Source organism: Conger conger, chromosome 12 (assembly GCF_963514075.1).
Source record: "Conger conger chromosome 12, fConCon1.1, whole genome shotgun sequence".
NCBI lineage: Eukaryota > Metazoa > Chordata > Actinopteri > Anguilliformes > Congridae > Conger > Conger conger.
In genome coordinates this window covers 826,763-850,375 of record NC_083771.1, presented here as the reverse complement: position 1 = coordinate 850,375, position 23,613 = coordinate 826,763, and the positions used below count along the sequence as shown (strand labels likewise).

Below are 23,613 nucleotides of genomic sequence, written 5' to 3'. Positions count from 1 at the left end.
TTCCACGTTGCAATCCCAAAAGCCAAGTATCTGCTTGTGAGGCTAACGCGATAAACACTACACAACCGAAACCGCATGCCAGCAAGGTTTAGATAGATTCCAGTAGAGACCAATGTTTGAACTTTTCTGATGTCAATGTTGAGCCACAGAGAGATGTTTTACGCAATTTGATACTCCAGACATGCGCTGTGTTCCTCCTTGCAAACTCAAAAGCCATGTTTCTGCCCAGTTTGTAAGCAGGGACCTCTCACGTGTGAGGCTAATGTGATAACCAATACACAACCGAAACCGCATGCCAGCAAGGTTTCATACGAATTGCTTTCAATACTAAGTTATGAAAATTGCAACAAAAAAAAATTGTGTTGAAGCACGTTTCCCTGCAAGCTAGTGGCTATCATGTTTGCCAAGAACGCTAAAGGTTCTCGGTTCAAAACCGAGCAGAAACAGCTTTCACATTGGCCAAGCACACTTGAGATAACTAAGGATTCATGGGTCAAGTGATCTTTTGGATTAACAACGTAGCTCTTCTGGCATAAATTACTTGGGCTAATTGTCAGGAGATAGGTTCAAGTACAGATCGATGTTTGAACTTTTCTGATATCGACGTTGAGCCACAGAGAGAAGTTCTACGCAATTGATATTCCAGACATGGACTGTGTTGCTTGGTGCAGTCCCAAATTCCATATTTCTGCTTGGCCTTAAACTGGGGACCTTTTGCGTGAGAAGCTTACGTTATAAGCACGACACAACCGAAACCGCATGGCAGCAAAATATATTAATTTCTTTAAATGCTCAGTCATGAAAATTGCACAATTTCTTTGTGTTGAAGCATGTTTTCCTGCCAAAATAACTCCGGTATTGAGCTTGATGTGACGTTTCTGCAGTGTAGTGGCTATCATGTTTGCCAAGAACGCCTTGGTTTGAGACAGAGCAGAAACTGCTTTTTTACTATATGCACTGCTTTAGCACACCTGCGATGAACAAGGATTTGTGGGTGTGGGTGACATGAATTTATGGATTTAGAAGATGGTTCTTCTGGCATAATGTTCTCAGGATAATTGTCAGATTCATAGATAGGTTCAGGTAGAGACCAATGTTTGAAATTTTCTGATGTCAATGTTGAGCCACAGAGAGATGTTTTACGCAATTTGATACTCCAGACATGCGCTGTGTTCCTCCTTGCAAACTCAAAAGCCATGTTTCTGCCCAGTTTGTAAGCAGGGACCTCTCACGTGTGAGGCTAATGTGATAACCAATACACAACCGAAACCGCATGCCAGCAAGGTTTCATACGAATTGCTTTCAATACTAAGTCATGAAAATTGCATAATCTTTTTGTGTTGAAGCATGTTTTCCTGCAAAATGAATTCTCAGATAATGAGTTTGATGTGTAGTTTCTGCAGGCTAGTGGCTGTCATGTTTGCCAAGAACGACAAAAGTCCTCGGTTTGAAATGAAGCAGAAACAGCTTTTTCCACTGTAAACACTGTCAAAGCACATTGCGATGAACAAGGATTTGTGGGTGTGGGTGACGTCAATTTATGGATTAACAAGATGGTTCTTCGGGCATAATGTACTCAGGCTAATTGTCAGGAGATAGATGGGTTGGTTCACGTAGAGACTAATGTTTGAAATTTTCTGACATTAACCGTGAGCCACAGTGATGAGTTTTTTTTAGCAATTTGATATCCAGACATGTGCTGAGTTCCACGTTGCAATCCCAAAAGCCAAGTATCTGCTTGTGAGGCTAACGCGATAAACACTACACAACCGAAACCGCATGCCAGCAAGGTTTAGATAGATTCCAGTAGAGACCAATGTTTGAACTTTTCTGATGTCAATGTTGAGCCACAGAGAGATGTTTTACGCAATTTGATACTCCAGACATGCGCTGTGTTCCTCCTTGCAAACTCAAAAGCCATGTTTCTGCCCAGTTTGTAAGCAGGGACCTCTCACGTGTGAGGCTAATGTGATAACCAATACACAACCGAAACCGCATGCCAGCAAGGTTTCATACGAATTGCTTTCAATACTAAGTTATGAAAATTGCAACAAAAAAAAATTGTGTTGAAGCACGTTTCCCTGCAAGCTAGTGGCTATCATGTTTGCCAAGAACGCTAAAGGTTCTCGGTTCAAAACCGAGCAGAAACAGCTTTCACATTGGCCAAGCACACTTGAGATAACTAAGGATTCATGGGTCAAGTGATCTTTTGGATTAACAACGTAGCTCTTCTGGCATAAATTACTCGGGCTAATTGTCAGGAGATAGGTTCAAGTACAGATCGATGTTTGAACTTTTCTGATATCGACGTTGAGCCACAGAGAGAAGTTCTACGCAATTGATATTCCAGACATGGACTGTGTTGCTTGGTGCAGTCCCAAATTCCATATTTCTGCTTGGCCTTAAACTGGGGACCTTTTGCGTGAGAAGCTTACGTTATAAGCACGACACAACCGAAACCGCATGGCAGCAAAATATATTAATTGCTTTAAATGCTCAGTCATGAAAATTGCACAATTTCTTTGTGTTGAAGCATGTTTTCCTGCCAAAATAACTCCGGTATTGAGCTTGATGTGACGTTTCTGCAGTGTAGTGGCTATCATGTTTGCCAAGAACGCCTTGGTTTGAGACAGAGCAGAAACTGCTTTTTTACTATATGCACTGCTTTAGCACACCTGCGATGAACAAGGATTTGTGGGTGTGGGTGACATGAATTTATGGATTTAGAAGATGGTTCTTCTGGCATAATGTTCTCAGGATAATTGTCAGATTCATAGATAGGTTCAGGTAGAGACCAATGTTTGAAATTTTTTTACATCAACGTTGAGCCACAGAGAGAAATTTTATGCAATTTGATATTCCAGACATGCGCTTTGTTTCTCGTTGCAATCCTAAAAGCCATGTTTCTGCCCAATTTGGGGACCTTTGTCTTTTGAGGCTAATGTAATAAGCACAATACACAAGGAACCATATGCCAGCAAGATATAATAATAATTTATTTTAATGCTTAGTTACAAAAAGTACCCATTCTTTTTACATGTTTTCCTGCAAAAGGAAATCTCAGATAATGAGCTTGATGTGTAGTTTCTGCAGTGTCGTGCCTAAAACTTATATTTGTGGCTCAACGTTGATATCTGAAAGGTTTGAACTTATCTCCAGACAATTAGTCTTTGTACTTCATGCTAGAAGAATTTGTTAATCCATAAATTGATGTCACCCACACCCACAAATCCTGGTTCATCACAAGTGTGCTTTGGCAGTTCTTGCTCAACTTTAAACTGAGGACCTTTTGTTTTCTTGGGAAACGTGATAGCCACTCCACTGCAGAAACTACACATCAAACTCAGGATCTGAGATTTCCTTTTGCTGCTGTCAGGGTTTCCCAACTCATTTTCCAGCCAGTACCTTTTTTTGCCTCACGTGTGCAGATTGCTGCCTTGGTTAATTGGTAACCAGGTGCAGTCTAATTACCAAACCAGTTATCCATTATTGGTAGGCAGGGCCTACTCTATTTAAGCCTCATTTTCCCTCCTTTCTGGGTTTGTGTGTTTCATTTTGCTTCAGACACTGAGCCAATGCCCAGCAGCACAGATATTTTAAAAGACATTCAGCATTTCTCTTGTTTTAGGATAAAGATTAGGATTTTGTCTGATTATGCCCTGTTCAGGTTCTCTTCCTAAGCTCTGTTACTCTGTATTCAGGTGGCTCTATCAATTTTCTCGAATATCCTCTCTTCTTCTAAAGCTCTCCACTTATTCTATAGAAACTGTGTTTGGAAGTGCCTAAGTCTAAATGGACTCTTACCATTTTCCCTTTCTCCTCTTGTGGTTCCCCTAGATTCTATTGGTGGTTATCAAATGTCCTGTGGTTAACTGTGAAGGTTCCCTTTTCAGTTGTGTCTGTTCCTCCATCCCCACTCCCTTATAGCAGGAAAACATGCTTCAACACAAAATCATTGTGCAATTTTCAGAACTTTTAATTAAATGCAACTAATATGATGCCTTGCTGCCATGTGGTTTCAAAAGTATCATGGTTATCGCATTTGCCTCACACGAGACTGGTCCCCAGTTAGAAACTGGGCAGAGACCTGGCTTTTGGGATTGCAATGAGGAACAGTTGCATGTCTGGAGTATCAAATTGCCTCAAACCTATATCTTTATACCTATACTGATGTCATGCCAGAAGAACTCCTTTGTTACTCCATAAATTCACATCACACGCCCACAAATCCTTATTTATCACAAATGTGCTTAGCCAGTGCTTTCAACCCTCTGGGGTCTGAAGGCAAAATGAGAACTAATGACTGCCACACTCTGACATTTGTCAATTTAATCAACTTTATATATCCAAAGTGTGTAATGTAATTATTTTCAGCACAAACTCCGCTACAATCATATGAGAACAGCAAGTAGGACTGAATCATTTCTGGGTTGTAAATTGCTCTAGAATCACACATTCAAACCCTCAGTTTTGAACCCGTCCAGGAATGTTGCAAAAGCCTGCGCTAACCAATTGTAACGATGTTAGGGTTGCTGACATTTGTTCATCTTGGTCTTGGGTCTCGAAGATATTGTAGTAAATCCAATTAGAAATATAAAATATAAGGCTGAGTAAGTAGGCTTTTCACACTTGGCCTGACCCCTCCCTACCTCTAAGAGAATGCCTTTCCACAAAGCAATACTCGGTGAGCCATTTCAAAGACAAATACATATTTTGATTCAGGAACTTACTGAAATCACCTCACAATCTACATACAATGAAGATGCAATTCACAAACATCCCAAATGTGCCCTTTTAGCTGTCCGCAAAGGGGGACATCACCCTCTTTGCACTTCCATTGAGTGTTCTGTTTCTTCCCAATGTCCATCCTGCACAGCATGCACCTCTTGCGACCATACGACGCCACCTTGTTGACATCCAGAGTCTGTGTGGCTGGAGGCACAGGCACATGATCATACATGGCCTGTTGAGATTCCTTGGGTTCTGTCTCTGAGACACCACACAGCTGTGCAGTGAGCTCCTCCATAAGTGCCACTGCTTCCTGTTCCAGTGATGACAGTTCTTTGTATAGCATGTAAGAATTTGTTGCAGCACTGTCCAAAATAATAAATCCTGTGTGTGTGTCTATATAGCCTACAAACAAAGGTGCCTCTTTACCTTTAAAAATGCAGAGGTATTATTTTGAGATGTAATTGTAAGAATCCTTCATGAATTCAGAACAGAGTGGGAACTTATAAACACGCATTACTGACTATTCAGAAAAACACGGGTTTTAATACAGCACACATTTAACAGTATGATCGTAAGACATGCACTTCCTCTTGCAGTTGGTCTGTTTAGCAAAGTATTTTCTCTCTGCCATTTCCCCAAACGTAGGTAAAGTACATTAATATTGATTGTGCTGCAAGTACAACCAGTTTTAGAATCCTGCCTAAGCCACTACACATCACATACAGTCAAATAATTATTTGATCCCTTGCTGATTTTTGTAGGTTTGCCCACTTACAAAGAATGGATTTGTGTAGAATTTTAATCATAGGTGCATTTTAACATTGAGAGACAGAATATCACAAAATAATCATCATACTTTTTATAAATTTATTACCGTATTTTTGCATGAAATAAATATTTGATCCCCTACCAATCAGCAATAATTCTGGCTCCCACAGACCAGTTAGTTTTCCATTAAGAAGCACTCCTAATCTCAACTCATTACCCAAAACACCTGTGTCAACTCGCTACATCGTTATGTAGCTGTATAAAAGACACCTGTCCACACAATCAGATTCCAACGTTTCCACCATGGCCAAGACAAAGGAGCTGTCTAAGGACATCAGGAACAAAATTGTAGACCTGCAGAAGGCTGGGATGGGCTACAAGAAAATAACTTCTCACCAAGCTGCTTGTTTAACAACTGTTGGAGCAATTATTAGAAAATGGAAGAAACACAAACTCACCGCCAATCTCCCTCGGTCTGGGGCTCCACGCAAGATCTCGCCTCGTGGGATATCAATGATCATGAGAGAGGTCAGGGATCAGCCCAGTACTACACAGGAGGAGCTTGTTAATGACCTGAAGGCAGTTGGGACCACAGTCATGAAGAGAACCGTCAGTAACACACTACACTGTGAAGGATTAAAATCCTGCTGCGCACGCAAGGTTCCTCTGCTGAAGAAGGCACATGTACAGGCCCATCTGAAGTTTGCCAAAGAACACCTGGATGATCCAGAGGAGGCTTGGGAGAAGGTGATGTGGTCAGATGAGACCAAAATAGAGCTATTTGGCATCAACTCGACTCGCCGTGTTTGGAGGAAGAGAAATGCTGAGTACAACCCCAAGAACACCATCCCCACTGTGAAGCATGGAGGTGGAAACCTTATGCTTTGGGGGTGTTTCTCAGCTAAGGGGACAGGACGACTTCACCGTATCGAGGGGAGGATGAATGGGGCCATGTACCAGGAAATTTTGGGCAACAACCTCCTTCCCTCAGTGAGAGCACTGAAAATGGGTTGTGGATGGGTCTTCCAACGTGACAATGACCCAAAACATACGGCCAAGGCAACAAAGGAGTGGCTCAAAAAGAAGCATATTAAGGTCCTGGAGTGGCCTAGCCAGTCTCCAGACCTAAATCCCATCAAATCTGTGGAGGGAGCTGAAGCTTCGAGTTGCCAAGCGACAGCCTCGGAACCTTAACCTTAAGGATTTGGAGAGGATCTGCAAAGAGCAAAGACCAAAATCCCTCCCCAAGATCTGTGCAAACCTGATGAAAAACTACAACAAACGTCTGACCTCTGTGCTTGCCAACAAAGGTTTCTCCACCAAGTATTAAGTCCTATTGTTCTATGGATCAAATACTTATTTCATATGAAATTTATAAAATGTATATGTTATTGTGGTTTATTTTGTGATATTCTGTCTATGTTAAAATGTACCTATGATTAAAATTCTACACAGTTCCATTCTTTGTAAGTGGGCAAACCTACAAAATCAGCAAGGGATCAAATAATTATTGCTCCCATTGTATGTATTATTTTGAGATTCAATGGTGAGAGTGTGGTAATTTACAAATGTGCATATTACTTTATATTCAAAGTTGGAGAAGTTGCAGTCCACATGCAGGAAATGCATTTACTCATGAAGTTGTTTCTCAGCTGGTTCCTTTTGCTGTTCAGAATGACACTGCTCTTTGTCACTGTCGATACCTGATGAGTTGTTTTGCTTCTTCCACAAGGCATACAGCACCTGAAGTCCAGTCATTCGTGCCATTTTCAGTAATGAAGAAGTGACTAAGCCTATGCTCCACTGTGTAATTATCAAGCTTTACAGTAGGCGGTCTTGCTCAGGGCATCGCCCCTCCCCTGCCAGAGAATAATCATCACCCCGTGTCAATATGGATGAGATGGGTCAGAATTTGTGCTGAACAAAACTTGCATATGTGTTATGTACAACCCTGAGAACCCAGATGCAGACCAAGGGATATTCCAAAACATAGTTTTACAGTCCAAAGCCAAGAGATCACAAGACAACCAAGCCAAAATGAGATGCAAAAGGAAAGTTGAAAAAGCAATGAGGTCAAAATCCAGGAAATTAAAGGGCAAAGGTACATACGGGGTAGGCAATCAAAGTCGAAAAGGCATTTCATGCCCCATTAAAAGGAAAACATTTTTAAAAATAAAGAATAATAAAAATTTAAAATGTTGGAGATATAGTGGCCCGTTTGGTTGTACTTTGATGGAGGTGGAGCTGGTTTGTTTGGGCAAAGAGGGAGGTTTTTGGGGTTTCCTTGGGGTTGAGTGGAACTGTTCTTTTGGCTTGTTTCATGTGACACGCTATTGCTGGGTGGGTAGATTCTGGGGTGCTGCTTCAGTTGGATCTTAATCTTTTGCCCCTTTTTGATTTAGCCTTTTGCCAAGGTGTTATGGTGTCTTCAGAATTAGTGGTTGAGGAGTCTGACCCCTCCACCATGATGGGTGTGTCGGAGTCAGGCTCCTCCTTAACGGTGATAATTAAAGATTGAGTGGCTTTGGTGTTGGGTTCCGGAGTTTGTTCTGCAGGGAAGGTGTTGTATTGTGCTCAGTGTTTGAAGGGGTGGGAGTGGGCAAGCTTGCACAGCTTGGGCATGCTGTAATAAGACATTACGCCCCGGTGTCTCCCCAGCATGATGGTGCTGGGGATGTGACATACCCCCCCGACTGCAGAGGGGTCGGGCTTGAGCTAGACCAGCCATTTCCTGGCCCCGGTCCAGACTCCATCCTCATCCAGGACCCTCCAAGATCTGGATTTAACAATGCCGTACCTGCCTAACCACATAATCCTGCACAGCTTCATTATAAAACTGCACAGTGACCACTTTGTTTTCCATGTCAGACAGGGGCTCTACCTCAAAGCTGGGGGGAGCTGTCAAGGACTAGCACCACTAAGAGACTTGCACTGTTACAGACACGCAACACAAACACTATTTACATGTCTGCCGGCATCGGTAAAGGTAATGAAATAAACAGCGAGTGCATTTAAAAATGTTTATTGGGGTTTTACCGTTTAAAACTTGATGGGAAAGTTTTTACCTGGGTCCGTTCAATCCTGGGTGCCACTACCAAACAGGAAGTGGAGTGCAACCAGGTGGTATTTCTGGAGGGGGGTTAGTGGAAGCTTCCATCTGTTTGTTTGATTGGTGTAAGGGGGGAATTTGAACAGTACAAGTATGACTGCTTAATTTCCATTTAGTACCCCCTTTGTTGTTGCTCCTCTCTCCAGCCACCTGGTTGGTTGTTTCCTCCCAACAGGCCCTGGGGTACCTGGAGGTCAGAGAGGGCCGCGGTCAGGCCACTGGTACACTCTCCTCGCTCCAGGTACAGCTGTTCCAGGGGGGTCCGTGAACTGTGAGCTCGCACCAGCTGTGGTCAAGCCACGTCCTGGGAATGAAACCTGTCGGGTTAGGAGGAAAAAACCAGGTGGTAAAAGAAGGGGCAAAGGAGCCAGGAAAGGGAGGGAAAAAAGAGAGAGAGAAGGGACACAAAGCTCTAAGAAGCCTCTCAGAAACAGCCAAAAAAAACCAACCGGTTGATTCGTGCTGAAGAGAAACCCGAGCGAAATATGACCTTTCAGCGCACCAGGCGCCTCCGGCCCCCTTCCCAGCCACTCCCACTGACCCGGGGTTGCCACTGCTGCCAGCCGGCCGGACAATCCGAGAGGGAAGGTGGGAAAAGCGAGACAGCGCAATAACAAACAGTTACGTCCCGCGCACAAAACTACTACATCATTTTGCTAAAAAACAGAGGCAAGCACACTTACAACAAGGGCACATATTCAGCCTATTTACAACACAATTTACATACATACAAAAAAACAAACAAACAAAAAGGGGGAAGAACAGGGCAACCCACCCACCTAGTAAAGGACAACAAAACACAACCTTTTTTTGCACAAAACTTGGAGAGGCGCACCGTTCCCGAACACACTGCAATAACGGGTCGATGCTTGAAGCGGACGGAGCAAGCTCCTTCTCCGACTCCCTGTGCCAAAAATCTGTTTAATATATAGTCCCCTGATAGGGGACGTATCAGATATTAAACTGATAAAACAGATTTTTTTTTTTGTATTTAAATGATTTTATTGTCCGCTCAGACATCATTTCACATACACACACTGTACAACAAAATCCAAACACAAAACCTCTCTACATCTCTCTTTAACAGAAAAAAACCCCCAAACCCCACCCCTTCCCAACCAAGTCCCAAAGTCCCAAAACCCATTCTTTCCCCCTCCCCCTTCCCAACACATTCCCGCCATACAAAACGCATTTCAAACCAAAAAATCTCAGAAAACTGAGACAGCAATACAAACCAAACAAGAAAACAAACAAAGACAGCCCTACACACAAAACCCTTCAAAAACCCTAACTCACCCCCTTCCATCGCTCCCATGCGGCGTGGAAACCCCACCTGAGCACCTCCCATCGGAAGCGCCGCTCCACCTCCGCCTCCACCATCCGCACCACCCCCCTCCCTGTCCACCCCGTCTTCACCGCCCCCCTCTCCCCCCGAGCCCCCCACAGCTTCTGCTTCGCCAGGCTCAGCAGCAGCAGTGCCTGAAACCTGGCCCTCCCCTTCTCCCTCCCCAACCCCTCTCCAAATAACACTCCCTCCCGTGTCACCCCCCTTACCCTCCTGTACCTCCTCCCCATCAGCTGCCACACCTCCTGGGCAAAGGGGCAGCCCCAGAAGACATGGGCCACGGTCTCCTCCTCCCTCCCACAGCCCTCCCTGGGACAGAACCTGTTCTGGGTCAGCCCGTGCCTGTACAGGACGTCCCTCACTGGCAGCCTCCCGTAGGCCACCAGCCAGTTCAGGTCCCTCAGGCGGTTCTCCAGCCCTTTCTGCTGGATCACCGCCCAGACCTCCCGCCCCACCGGCACTCCTGTCCCCCCCACCGGCCTCAGCCGCTCCTTTAGGGCCTTGTACAGGGCCCTGTGGTGCAGCACCAGCTCCCTGTCTGCACACTCCTTGTGCCTCCTGGCCCAGCGCCTTACCTGCACATAATGAGCAGGGGCCACCTGCCCCCTCGGCACCCTGTTGTCCCACCCCACCAAAAACCGCACACAGGACGAAAACCAAAAACGAACAAAATACTGAAACTTATGACAAACCGGGGAAACCAAGGATACACACAAATTACAAAAAAACAACACATCTAACTTAAGCGGAAAATGTAACACATCCCTCCCTCCCTCCTCCACCGCCATATACATCACCTCTCTCCTTATGTACTCATAACCCCCCCCCCACAAAAACTTGAACACCGCCCGCACCAGCTCCCTCTTAAGCCGCACGGGCAAAGGAAAAACATAAGACACATAAACTAAAAACGGAAATATGTCAGCCTTTACTGCTAACACCCTCCCGGACAGTGTGAGCCGGCGTGTTGACCAGAGGCCTAATTTGGTCTTCACACCCGCCACCCTCCTCTCCCAGTTCCTCACTGCGTCCCGCCTGTCTCCCTCCCCAAACTCTACCCCCAGGACCCTCACTGGCCCTATACTTACCTGCAGCCCACACTGTCCATCCCTTCTACCCTTCCACGCCCCTAAATATTTCATGGTGGACTTTGCCAGGCTAACAGAAGCCCCCGCCCCCCTGGCAAAGTCCCCCACCACCTCCATTGCCCTCCGCACACTCCCGTCCCCCTCCAAAAACAGACAGACATCGTCCGCGTACAGACCTGCCTTCACGCTCTCACCCCCTGCTCCTGGCATTGGGACCCCTCTTATCCCTCCGTCCCTCCGCACTGCCTCGGCCATCGGCTCAATGTATAGAACAAAGAGGAGCGGTGACAAGGGGCAACCCTGCCTTACCCCCCCCTTCTGCCCCACCATCTCCCCCAAAAACCCATTGACCCCTATCCTACTCCCTACCCCTTTGTACAGGAGCTGCAGCCACCTCAAGAACCCCACCCCAAAGCCCAAGCGCGCCAAAACCCCAAACAAAAACCCATGGCTGACCCTGTCGAAAGCCTTCTCCATATCTAAAGAAACAAAAATTAACGGGAGGTTCCTCTCCTCCACCCAACAAAAAACGTCCCTCGTGAGCTGGAGGTTCCATGCTACCGACCTGCCCTCCACCCCACAGGTCTGATCCTCCCCCACCAGGAACGGCATGGCCAACCTCAGCCGACCCGCCAGTGCCCGGGCGATGAGCTTATAGTCGACGCCCAGAAGTGTTATCGGGCGCCAGTTGTTCAAATCAAGCTCATCGCCCTTCTTATAGAGCAAGGCCACCACTCCCTCCTTCATCGAAGGGGCGAGCTCCCCCCTCTCGTAGATCTCCCGAACGACACCTAAAAAATCCAGGCCCACCAGCTCCCAGAATTTAAAATAAAATTCTTTGGGAAGCCCATCCTTCCCCGGGACCTTCCCTCCCTTCATCCCGGAGAGTGCCTTTTTCAGCTCCTCTGAGCTGAAAGGCATCTCCAGTACTGCCCTCACTCCCTCCGGCACCCTCTCCTCCACCAAGCCCAGAAAACGCTCAGAGGCACTCCTGTCCACCTCCCTTTCCCCGAAGAGGAGCGAGTAGTAACAGGAGGCCACCTTCAGCATCTCCTGCGTTCCTCTATGCACCCTCCCGTCCTCCCCCCTCAGCCCTTCCATCACCCTCTTTGCCCTCATCACCCTCACCCTCTGGAAAAAATAAGAGGAACAGGTCTCGTCCTTTTCATATCTCTCTCCTTGGCTCCTAAAAGCCAGGGAGCGTGCCTTGCCCTCGTGCATACCCTTAAGCTCTGCCTTTAAGGCCTCCCACCTCCCCTCGTCAAACTCCCCCCCGTTGTTCCATCTCTCGTAGAGCCCCTCCAGCTCTCTCTGGAGCCTAAGAGAGTACCTCTGCTCCCTCCTTTTTTTCCCCCGGCAGTACGCGATAACAAAGGCCTTAATCCGGGCCTTCGTCACCTCCCACCACTCCACCGCCGAGCTAAAAAATGGCTTCAATTTCGCCCACCCTGCGTACGCTTCCCTGAAGCGCACGCAAAAGGCCTCCTCCTTTAAAACCTGTGTGTTCATGCACCAGCACCCTCTCCCAAAGGCTGGCGCATCCCACCCCACTGTCACCGCCACCCCACTGTGGTCCGAAAAGAACAGCGGAATGACCTCCGCTGCCCTCACCCTCTGCCCCCCTGAAACGAACACAAAATCAAGGCGGGACTTGGCCCCCCTACTGTTCCCCCAGGTAAGCCCTGGGTCCTTTGGCCACACCTCCCTAAACCCATCTTTCAGGGAGAACCTCCCCAACACACCTTTCAGGTGTGCCACCGACCAATCCGGTGATTCAAAAGAAACATTAAAATCCCCCCCCATCACTACAAACCTGCTTGTGGCACACACCTGTTCCAAAGACAGAAAGAACTCCTTTCTCCTTTGCACCAGGGCTGGAGCATAAACATTCACCATCCTCAATTTTATGCCCCTCCAGTCCCCGTCCACCACAAGAACCCGCCCCTGCACCCACGAGAACACGTTCACAATTTTTATCTCCCTCCCTCTAACCAAAATTCCCACCCCCGAGGAATGGGCCCCACCCACACTCCAAAAAGAAAACCCCTTCTTCCATTCCAAAGTAAATTTCTGAGAGTCCTCACTGGACCTCAGATGCACCTCCTCCAAAAAACAAAACGTAAAACTCTGCGTAGACAAAAAATGAAAAACTCCCCTCCTCTTTTCCCCATTTAACAACCCCCTCACATTACACGTCATTACTCTCAGACATTGTGCCATGACGCAAACAAAACAGAAAATAAAACGCCACCATCACAGGCTGAACCCCCCAAACCTCCCTCCCCCTTCCACCTCATACTCCAAAAAGGGTACCTCATTCGGGGGCCTCAGTTGGACCATCCCCCCGTCATACCCACACTCGGACAGTGGGGAAGCCATGTCCCTCACCCGGCTCTCACTGCTCGACCTGCCTAGGGAGTCCTCAGAGTCCGAGTGAAAGTTCCCCCTGGCCACGCCCAGCCTGACCTTCTTCTTCTTTTTCTTTTCCCCCAGCCCTGGAGACCCGCTCTCCCCACTGGTGCTCGCTACTGCCAGCTCCTCCGTCGCCTCCGCCCAAGTGGGGGTGCGGCTGCGCTTCACCCCCCCCTCCAGGCCTCCTTCCTCACCGCCAGCTGCCCCTGCGCGCACCGCCGCAGAAGCTCCCTCTGGGGGCGCCTCTTCTGCTGCCTCTGCCTTCCGCCCCACCTCTGCTCCACCAGAGGCTGGCACTGCCCTGCCTGCCTTCGCCTCTCCCCTCCTGCCCTGAGGGTGTGGGGTGGGGGGCACCTCTCCAGATGAAGGCACCGACGAAGCTGAGGCCTCTAGCTCCGACTCCTCCACCACCCCCTCTGCTGCAGGAGCTGCCCCTGAGCCCTGCGCCTCCTCCGCCGACTGCTCCTCCCCAGCTGGCTCGCTTCCAGGTGCCTGCGTCTCCTCCTCCTCTCCTCCAGGAGGCGCTGCATCGGCCGAAGCAGCACTGCCCTGCTCACGTCCCCGCTCCTCTGCCTGGCTCTGCTGCCCCTCCCCCTGCGCTTCCTCCTCCCCACCACCAGGGGGAGCCGGCTGTCCTCCTGCTGCCTCGGCGTAGGAGCGCCTCCGGGCCGGGCAGTCCCGGATCAGGTGTTCCCCACTCCCACACAGATGGCACTTCCTTCCTGCCGGGCACTCTCTTGCCGCATGGCCTTCCTCCCCACATGCCAAACACACAAAGAAACTGCAGTCTTTTGCCATGTGTCCGTACTTGAGGCACCTCCTGCAGTATGTAGGTAGGCCGGAATAGGTTAGAAACCCTTTATCCGGCCCGATGGAAAATACTACAGGCAGATGCCTCACACCGCCCACCGCTTTTTCTTCTGGCCTAAGCCTCACCAGAACCTGCCTCTTCCCGTTCCACACCCCGAAACGATTTCTCATCCTCACCTCCGGCCTTAGCACGGTGCAGTATCTTCCAAGAAACACCTCCACCTCCCTCGCCGTCACAAACGGGTTGTAAGTAAGCAGGGTAACCAGCTTCACATCACTTGAAAACAGCGGCTCCATGCTTATCCCCTTTAATACTTCAGCCTCCTTCCTCTCCTTGTAGGCCTCGAAAACCTCCAGACACAGGCCCTCACTCTCCAAAGTAACATCAAAAAGACCTCTGCTCGGGTAATCCTGCACGCAGTACATCTTCTCAACGCCAACCTTAAAAAAGTCATTAAACAGCCTTACTATGATGAACTGCAGATCCACCTTCCGTCTCTCCTCCATCGCAACCTGCAGCCGAATTGTATTCCTCCTCCGTAAAGTTCCTCCTGGCATCTCCGGTCCTGGAGCATCCATGGTCCCGCACGAAAAAACTCTGGATCGCGAAAGTTGTCTCCGTCTGATAAGAACAGATACTTTATACAGATACAGAAATCTTTAGTAAAAGGTTGTTTTATTGGTTTAAATTTCTTTTACATTTTAAAATTCTTTTCCTTTTTAAAACACACTCAATAACTCAAAATAATGATTTCAACAAAAACAAACACTCGACAAAACTAGACAACAACTGTAAATCACATGAAACATAACTCCAAACAAAAACGTGCAAACAGATGACTAAACAAATGAGAAACAAGTCTTTGGAAAATCATATCAAAACAAACGGAAAACAACGAAGTGAGTCTTTTTAAGAAAGCCCAAAGCGGGCAAAAATGCTTAAAAAGGGTCCATCTTGCTCGGGTTTGGCAGGTGTTGAGCATCTCTTGCCCCTCTTGGGGGGGTGGACTATATAACCAGTTCTTTCCAGTGGTCCACCCCCCATTTCTCTCTCGCCAGGGTCTTGTTGGTGTGAATGTCCAACATCACGCCGTCTTGGAGGAGGTTTTGAATCCTCCTCCGGAGAGTGATCAGGTCTACAGTTGTTTTTTGGTAGACCTTGATGTTCCTCGTCTCCCACAGGACCTGCTTCACGATGTTGATGATCCTCCACTGACGCTGGAGCACGGTGGTCTTGCATCCCCCCGGCGGACCGTAGAGGACGCCCTCAGCCATCAGGGAGGACCTCGGCAGGAACCTGCTTAGGGAGACAGAGGAACAAACAAGGCCCCAGACCCGCCTGGCCACGGAGCACTCCCAGAACAGGTGGTGAATGTGTTCAGAGTCAGTGCATCCGTGGGGGCAGCGTTCAGTCAGGGCTAAGTGCCGGCGATACATAAAAGTTCGTGTGGGGAGACACCTATGGGCTGTCATCCAGGCAATGTCTTTTTGTTTGTTGGTAAGACACTTGTGTGTCACATTTGCCCAGATGACTTGCGGGTCCAGGTCTGGCCCCCCCCTCGGGAGCGTTACAATTTGGCCAGATCGTAAATGAGCCATGATCATTTTGTAGCTCCACAAGGTTAGGCCAGCCCTGGGCAGACCCGTCCTGTAGGCAAAGTCCTTCAGGGCTCGATAGACATAGGGGGGGTCCCAGCTGTAGGGTATGGTGAGGTCCAGCACACCCAAGCCCATTGCTCTGAGGAAGGGGGTGGCATAGTACCTGGCAAAGGTACCAGAGGCCTTACCCACCTTCCCTACGTTCTGGACAAGGGTGGCCAGACCCTGCACCATAATGATGTTTACGATATCTGGGACCCCCCGCCCCCCATTCCGCTTCTCCTTGAGGAGGGTGACACGTTTCAGTTTTTCCATCGTGCTCCCCCAGACAAAGCGGAAAGCCATCCGGGTGATTAACTTCCCGGTGGCTTTGTCTGGGGGAAACACCCTCCCCAAATAGAGCAGAATGGGTAGGACAATTGCCTTCAGGACAAGGATCTTACCCGCCATGGTCAAGGGCCGTGCACTCCAGCTCCTGATTTTATTTTGGACGTGGCGGAGGGCTCCCTCCCAGCTGGTTCTCCCTCCTCCATCAGCCTGGAAGGTCACCCCCAGGAGCTTGATGGTATTCCTACGCACAGGGAAGGAAACGGTCAGCTCCTCACTCCAATGTGGAGACAGAAACAGTTCACTCTTGTCCCTGTTGACCAGGGCGCCAGTGGCCACACAGAAGTCGTCCAACACCTTGGTGGCACAAGCGATAGAACGACTGTCTGTGGCGACGATGGCAATGTCGTCCATGTACGCCATCACCTTTAGCCGTTCCCCCCCGGCTCCAGGTAGTGGGTAGCCCACCACCCCTGGATTGGCCCTGAGGGCCTGGAGGAACGGTTCCAGGTAGATGACGTACAGGAGAGATGCTAGAGGGCACCCCTGCCTGACGCCAGACCTGACCTCGAACGGGGCAGAGGGCTGCCGATTGACAACCACTCTGCCCGTTATATCTGTCAGACAGATCTTTGTCCAGCGCAGGAGGGGGCCAGGAATGTTCATTTTCTCTAGCACTCTCTCCAAGCACACATGACTCACCCGGTCAAATGCCTTCTCTTGATCGAGACTGAGAAGGCACAAGGGGGACCTCCGCTCCCCGGAGTGGATGATTAGATCCCTCGCGAGGAGCAGGTTGTCATTTATGGACCTCCCCTGCACGCTGCAGGTCTGGTCCGGTCCGATCACCGATGTTATCAGGCCTTGGAACCTCCCCATCAGCGCCTTCGCCATGATCTTGTAATCGACTGAGAGGAGGTTGATCGGCCGCCAGTTGCGGAGGTCCTTCAGGTCCCCCTTCTTTGGGACAAGAGCTACTGAGCTCTGTCTCAGTGAGGCGCCTAACCGCCCCTCCCTGTACGCAGCCCTGAACACTTCCGCCACGTCCCCCTTCAGGAGATCCCAGTGAGCCTGATAAAACTCAGCTGGGATTCCGTCAGGGCCCGGAGCTTTTTGCGTGTTCAAGGAGTGCACCGCCCTGGTGAGCTCCTCAGTGCTCAACTCCACCTCCATCTGCTCATCTCCCAGGCGTCTGTCCAGGCAGCCCAGGAAGGTGTCCATGAGAGCCCCGTCTGAGGGCCTCTCGCTGTAAAGGCCCTCATAGAACTCCCTGGCCACCTCCCGGACCTCCGCCTCTTCAGACACCACCACACCTCTGCTGTTATAGAGAGACAAGATGTTATTCGTCTTGGTCCGTGCCCTGCGGAAGAAGAACCGTGTGCATTTCTCATCCTCCTCGAGGCCCTGGAGTTTGGAGCGGAAGGTCTGTTTCTTCCGCTCTTCCCGGTAGAGGGTGGTGAGGTTCTGCCGAGCTTGCGCGATCTCGCTGCTAACATCCAGGCCTCGGGACTGGAGGAGGCTTAGTCTTTGGAGGGCAGCATTGTGGCGTTCAAAAACTGCCCTCCCTTCCCTCGCCTTCCTCCGCCCGACTGCCCGGAAGTAGCCCCGCACTCGCTCCTTCACCATCTCCCACCACTCCACCGGGGAGTCAAAGAGATGTTTCAGACTCACCCACTCCAGGTATCTTCTCGAGAAGGAGAGACGCACCTGGGGGTCTTGGAGATGGCTGATGTTCATTCGCCAGAGCCCCTTACCCACGGTTATCGATTTCTCCCAGACCAGGGACACGGTTACCATGTGGTGGTCCGAGAAGTGCACCGCCTTGGTGGAATAGCTGTGCACCCTCAGGCCTGGGGAGAGCAGAAACATGTCAATTCTGGATGAGGAGGAGCCAGAGGAACTCACGAACGTATGCTGGGGAGGAGAGGCGCCCCCGGCGTCGCAGAGGGAGAAATCCTCGATGAGGGACCGCAGCAGGGTGCCGGAGCGATCCGGCCTTGGTTTGCTGCGGTCCTCATCTCTTAAAGCACAGTTGAAGTCTCCCCCTACGACGACGGGCATTGTAGTGTGTAATATGGAGCGTAATTTTGTGAAAAGGGAGACTCTCTCGGCCACACTGGTGGGGCCGTACACGTTGACGACCCTGAGTGGGGAACCCCCGACATCGAAATCAGTGACGAGGATTCGCCCACTCTCCACAATATTGTGTGCTGTTGTTTTAACAAAGGGATTCTTGGTCAACGTGCCGACCCCATCAGCTCTGGCGATGTTGGAGCCAGACCAGAGAGAGTCTCCCATTCTCCATTCCCCCCCCCAGAACGCCATCCAACTCCCGGAACGGGATTCCACATTCCTGGAGCAGGACGACGTCCGAGGGGATTTGTGAAAGAATGGAGAAAACTGTTGAGCGTTTGTCTGGATGTTTAATGCTGCGAGTGTTGAGTGTTGTTAATGTGATTGTATTTTCCATAAAGTTTATTTTTGGTGTGTATCTGGTGTACCGGGGTTATTACTGGAAATTTTTTGGCACATTTGGTCTATTGTAGTAAAAATTGTGTCTGGGTTATTTTGGCGCCTACTCACCCCCTGACCATGTGCTCCCATGGGTCTCCCCTCCCGACTGCCTGGGAGGTTCCGTCCTGGAGAGGTGGGGGCAGATGTTCTTACCCCAGGCTTCCCCCCAGCCCCTGGAGGGCCCTGAGAGGCGGATGTTGTTTGGGTCCAGGGGCTGGCTGGTCCTTAGTGGTTCTAGGATGAAGGGTGCTAAGGGTGTGGTGACCGGTTTGTCTCGGCTTTGATGGTGGTGGGGTTGGTTTGTTTGGGCGTGGTAGGGGATTTGGCCTAACGGAGGTTTGTGGGGTTTCTTTTGGGTTTGTCATAACGGCTCTTTTGGCTAGTTTGGTTTGGCGTGTTATTGCTGGATTTGCAGGCTGGGTGGGAAAATTGTGCTGAGCTGTAGTTTTTGGTGATCTCATTCTTTTGCCCTTTTTGGATTTTGCCTTCTGCCAAGGTGTGATGGTGTCATCAGTGTCTGTGGTTGAGGAGTCTGACTCCTCCACCGTGATGAGGATGTCGGAGTCAGGCTCCTCCTTTACTGTGGTGATTGGGGATAGGGTAATCAGGGGAACTGTGCTGTTTGGGATTTCCGAAATAGTGCTACAGGGGAGGTCTTGTGCCGTGCTCGGTGCTTGTGTTGGTATGTTATCAGGCTGAATGAGGGGGGACGTGTATGTATTTTCGATTATTGTGGGTATAAGAGGGGTAGGGAGCGGGGGGGCAGTCAATGACGATGGTAGGGGCGCGGTGCTCCGGGCCCTGTTCGCGTACGAGAGGGGGCAATCCCGGAAGAGATGCCCCCTCACCCCGCAAAGATTACAGGGCCTCGGGTCACGGCACACCCTGGTCTCGTGCTCGCCGCCACACGACTTGCACTTGACCACTGTGCAGGCTGCGGCCAAGTGACCTAACTCGCCGCAGTTCCTGCACAGCTTGGGCATGCCGTGATAAAACACCACGCCCCGGTGTCTCCCCAGCGTAATGGTGCTGGGGATATGACATACCCCCCCAACTGCAGAGGGGTCAGGTTTTAGCTGGACCAGCCATTTTCTGGCCCCGGTCCAGACTCCGTCCTCATCCAGGACCCTCCGAGATCCTGATTTTACACTGCCATACCTGCCCAACCACGTACTCACATCGTGGTCCTGTACAGCTTCATTATAAAACTGTACAGTGACCACTTTGTTTTCCGTGTCGGACAGGGGCTCTACCTCAAAGTTGCTGAGGGGGGCCTTGTCCTTCCCCTCTCTAAAGAGGTTCCAGAACCTCTCCAGGACATTAGCGTTTTTAAAGCTAATTTCAAAAATATCTGCATTTCCTGGAACCTTCAACAGGCAGTTCAGGTCGCCAGGCACAAAGCCCATGGCTCGCTGAAGAACTGCCCGACTAAATTCCAGGTGGGTCATACCTGTCACTCTCCTGTCCTGTCCGCTCACTTTTGGGGCAGCAGCTCCATTTCCTCCACTGGTGGCAGCTGGCCCAGTGGTGCCCTCAGCGGCTGCACCACCTGCCCCTTGCTCCACCAGAGGACCCACACTACTGCTGCTGCCCCCTTCTCCACTGGGCAGGAGAGTCATGCGGACGGCGTGATGTCTTCTGACACCTGGCTGGACTCCTGTCGCCATCCTCCCTCTCGCTCAGGCCGGACCTTTGCCGTTGGGAAGAAAAGCAGACACAGCGCTCAAAGATGTTGTCTTTGTCCCCAGGGGACCAAAAGGCAAGCCCAAAAGGAGCTGATCAAAGATCAGCTCCCCTGGTGCAGTGGCACCTCCCTTCTTGAAGAAGACGCCAAGCGTTGGATCCAAGCAGGGATGGCAAAGCTGGATCCGGTCGGCGTCGTCTGGGTGAGGGAGGTCCTTGGTCCCCGTCTGCCTGCTCCTCAGCCTCGTCTTCGGGGAGCCTCAGGTGGAGCTGCTGCAGAGCCTGGAAGACCAGAGGGAGAGCGCAACAGGAATGGCGAAGGCCCAGCAAAGAAAAGCTGGCGGTGGCCCGGAGAGCAACCCTATCCGGGAGATCTCTCCGGTCAGCTCTGGAACTTCCCTCCGGTCCTCGGCAAAAAGGCGTTCCGCAGCAGACGTGGCTCTTCCTCCGGATGGTAGAAGACTTCTGGCAGGGGAGACTTCTGGCAGGGGATCCTCCAAGCGCTGCGTCGGCTTCGGCGTTTGGGGTTCGGCAAGCCGCGGTAAGGCCACTGGTACCTGCCTAGCCCCAAAACGCTGTGTCGGCTTCGGCGTTTGGGGTTCGGCAGGCCGCGGTCAGGCCACTGGTACGTGCCTAGCCCCAAAACGCTGTCGGTCCGGCCACTGGTACTTCGGTTTCACAACAGACCTTCAAAGAGAGAGGGAAACGAGCAAAAGGGAGAGAGAAAGAAAGAGGGACACGCCGCTCAAATTGCCTCAACACCTGCAAGCCCAGTGTCCTCTGCTGTTTTACGAGCAGAGGGCATTGGGTTAATACAATCTGAAGAGAACAGAACAGAAAACTACATCATTTTGCTAAAAACCAGAGGCAAGCACACTTACAACAAGGGCACATATTCACCCTATTTACAACACAATTTACATACATACAAAAAAAACAAACAAACAAACAAAAAGGGGGAAGAACAGGGCAACCCACCCACCTAGTAAAGGACAACAAAACACAACCTTTTTTTGCACAAAACTTGGAGAGGCGCACCGTTCCCGAACGCACTGCAATAACGGGTCGATGCCTGAAGCGGACGGAGCAAGCTCCTTCTCCGACTCCCTGTGCCAAAAATCCGTTTAATATATAGTCCCCTGATAGGGGACGTATCAGATATTAAACTGATAAGAACAGATTTTTTGTTTTTAAATTTTTTTATTAAATCTGCCCTCAGTTTGCATTTCCAGACAGTTTACTTGGGCTTACATTACCGTTACAAAAATTTTATATATATATATTTTTTACACAAAGTCTAAACAAACACAAACAAACTCAAGATATACAACAACATTTCCCGAACCCACCCCAGAAGTAAAAAAAAGGAAAAGGAAAAAAACTGGCTTCATTTTCCCCCCTCCCACAGAGACTAATGAATCCAAACACATTTTAAATACATAAAATTACCCACCCCCTCTTTAAAAGAAATTACACAAATAATTTAACAACGGTTCAAAACCAAAACAACACAAAACACAGTTTAAAACCCAGAGTTAAAAACCCAAACCTCACTCAACCTTTTGTATTGGGCAGTCCTGTGTCCTTAAAAAACACACTCCTCTCCCTTCTATTCCACAAACACAAAGACCGCCCATTGCTGTTCCTCCGTCCGCACCCACGAGAGTCCATGCTGCGGGGCCCCACATCGTCCGGGCCTCGTCTGTGCCTTTCCTCCTCCGGTCTCTCCTCATGTAGTCCCGGACCCGGGATTTTGCCAGCCGCCACACTGCCTCCAGTTCCAGTGCCCTCCTCTCCTCCACCCAGAGAGTCCTGGCTGTCCAGAGGGCCTCTTTGCAGCAGTTTGCTGTGAGCCACATGGCCCTCCAGCTCCTGGTCCCCAGCGCCTGTTTCCCCGCCCCGTAAAGGGCGTGCTGCAGGGTCATTGTCCCGCCTCTGAAGAAGAGGCTCAGCAGGGGGTCGGCCAGCCTCCAGAGCTCCCTGGCGGCCTCACAGTCCCACAGTGCGTGGCGGACTGACTCCTCGTCCCGGCATCCATCCCGGGGGCACACCGCAACAGTAGCCAGGCGTCTCGCGTGCATCACTGCCCGCACTGGCAACACCTCGTGGGCGCCGAACCACGCCAGGTCCCTGTGTTTGTGGAGCAGATCCGGATGGGTGACCGCGCTCCAAACGGTTGTTGCTTGGCCTACCGCCAGCCCGCGCACTGGACACACCTGGTCTCTGCCCTGCACAAAAGAGAGGATAGCACGGTGAGAGGCCAGGGTACCCTCCCCCTCCCCCTCCAACCCACACTTCCCCAGAAAGACCTGAAGCGGCCGATATGGCTTGGGCATTTCAAAAGCCATGGGCACCGTGAGGGGCACCTTAATAAGTCCCAGCCGCTTCAGGTACCTCCCTATAAAAAACCGTACTAAAAAGGATCCCAGTGTGTTCATTTTTAAAACCATTGAAACATGTAGCGCCACAAACTGGCTCAACAAAACACGGTAAAAATCCGGGACCCCCCTCCCGCCCCTCCCCGGCTCCCGCCTAACCCATTCCCTCCGGAGCCGTTCCCACCCCCCTCCCCATAAAAACCGAAACACACACTGATTTAGACGAGACAGGACAGAACGCGACGGAACAAAAATGACACCCACAAAAGACAATAACGGGACCAACACAGACTTTAAAATCAGGATCTTCCCCTGGAAGGTGAGCCTCCGAAGCTGCCAAAACTGGAGCCTGCGCTCAGCCTTCTTCAGCACCACCTCCCAGTTCCCCCCTCCCTTCCCTTCCGAGTTAAAAACAAGGCCCAGCACCCGCACATCCCCCTGAGTCTCCACCAGGGGGAGTGCTTGGCGCTCTCCTTCCTCCCACACTCCAAAGGTCTTGAGGACAGACTTGTCCTCGTTTAGCCTCGACCCTGAGGCCTCCCCATACAAAGCTGCCTTCTCTAAGACCTTTTTTACCGAGCGAGCGTCACTACATAAAATCGTGACGTCGTCCATATAAAAGATACACCTGGCCTCCCTCCCCCCACTACCCGGGATCTTTAAACCCGCTATCCAGGCTTCCCTTCTCAAGACCTCTGCAAATGGCTCTATACAGCACACGAACAGAAGAGGGGATAAGGGACACCCCTGGCGGACGCCGCAGTTGATTTTCACTGCCCTGGTTAGGACCCCATTTACCAAGAATCTACTCCTCGCCCCCGCGTAAAGAAGTCCCACCCGAGCTAGAAA

General features: G+C 50.2%; 1 non-coding gene and 1 pseudogene across 1 annotated transcript; both read right to left on the bottom strand.

Moving 5' to 3' along the window:
* Window positions 1-9,432: 9,432 nt before the first annotated feature.
* LOC133106550 (U2 spliceosomal RNA) lies at window positions 9,433-9,610 on the bottom strand (annotated as a pseudogene).
* Window positions 9,611-21,413: 11,803 nt separating this feature from the next.
* On the bottom strand, window positions 21,414-21,597 carry LOC133106460 (U2 spliceosomal RNA). The gene has a single exon (XR_009704501.1). It is a non-coding gene; the product is annotated as a U2 spliceosomal RNA (small nuclear RNA).
* Window positions 21,598-23,613: the final 2,016 nt, after the last annotated feature.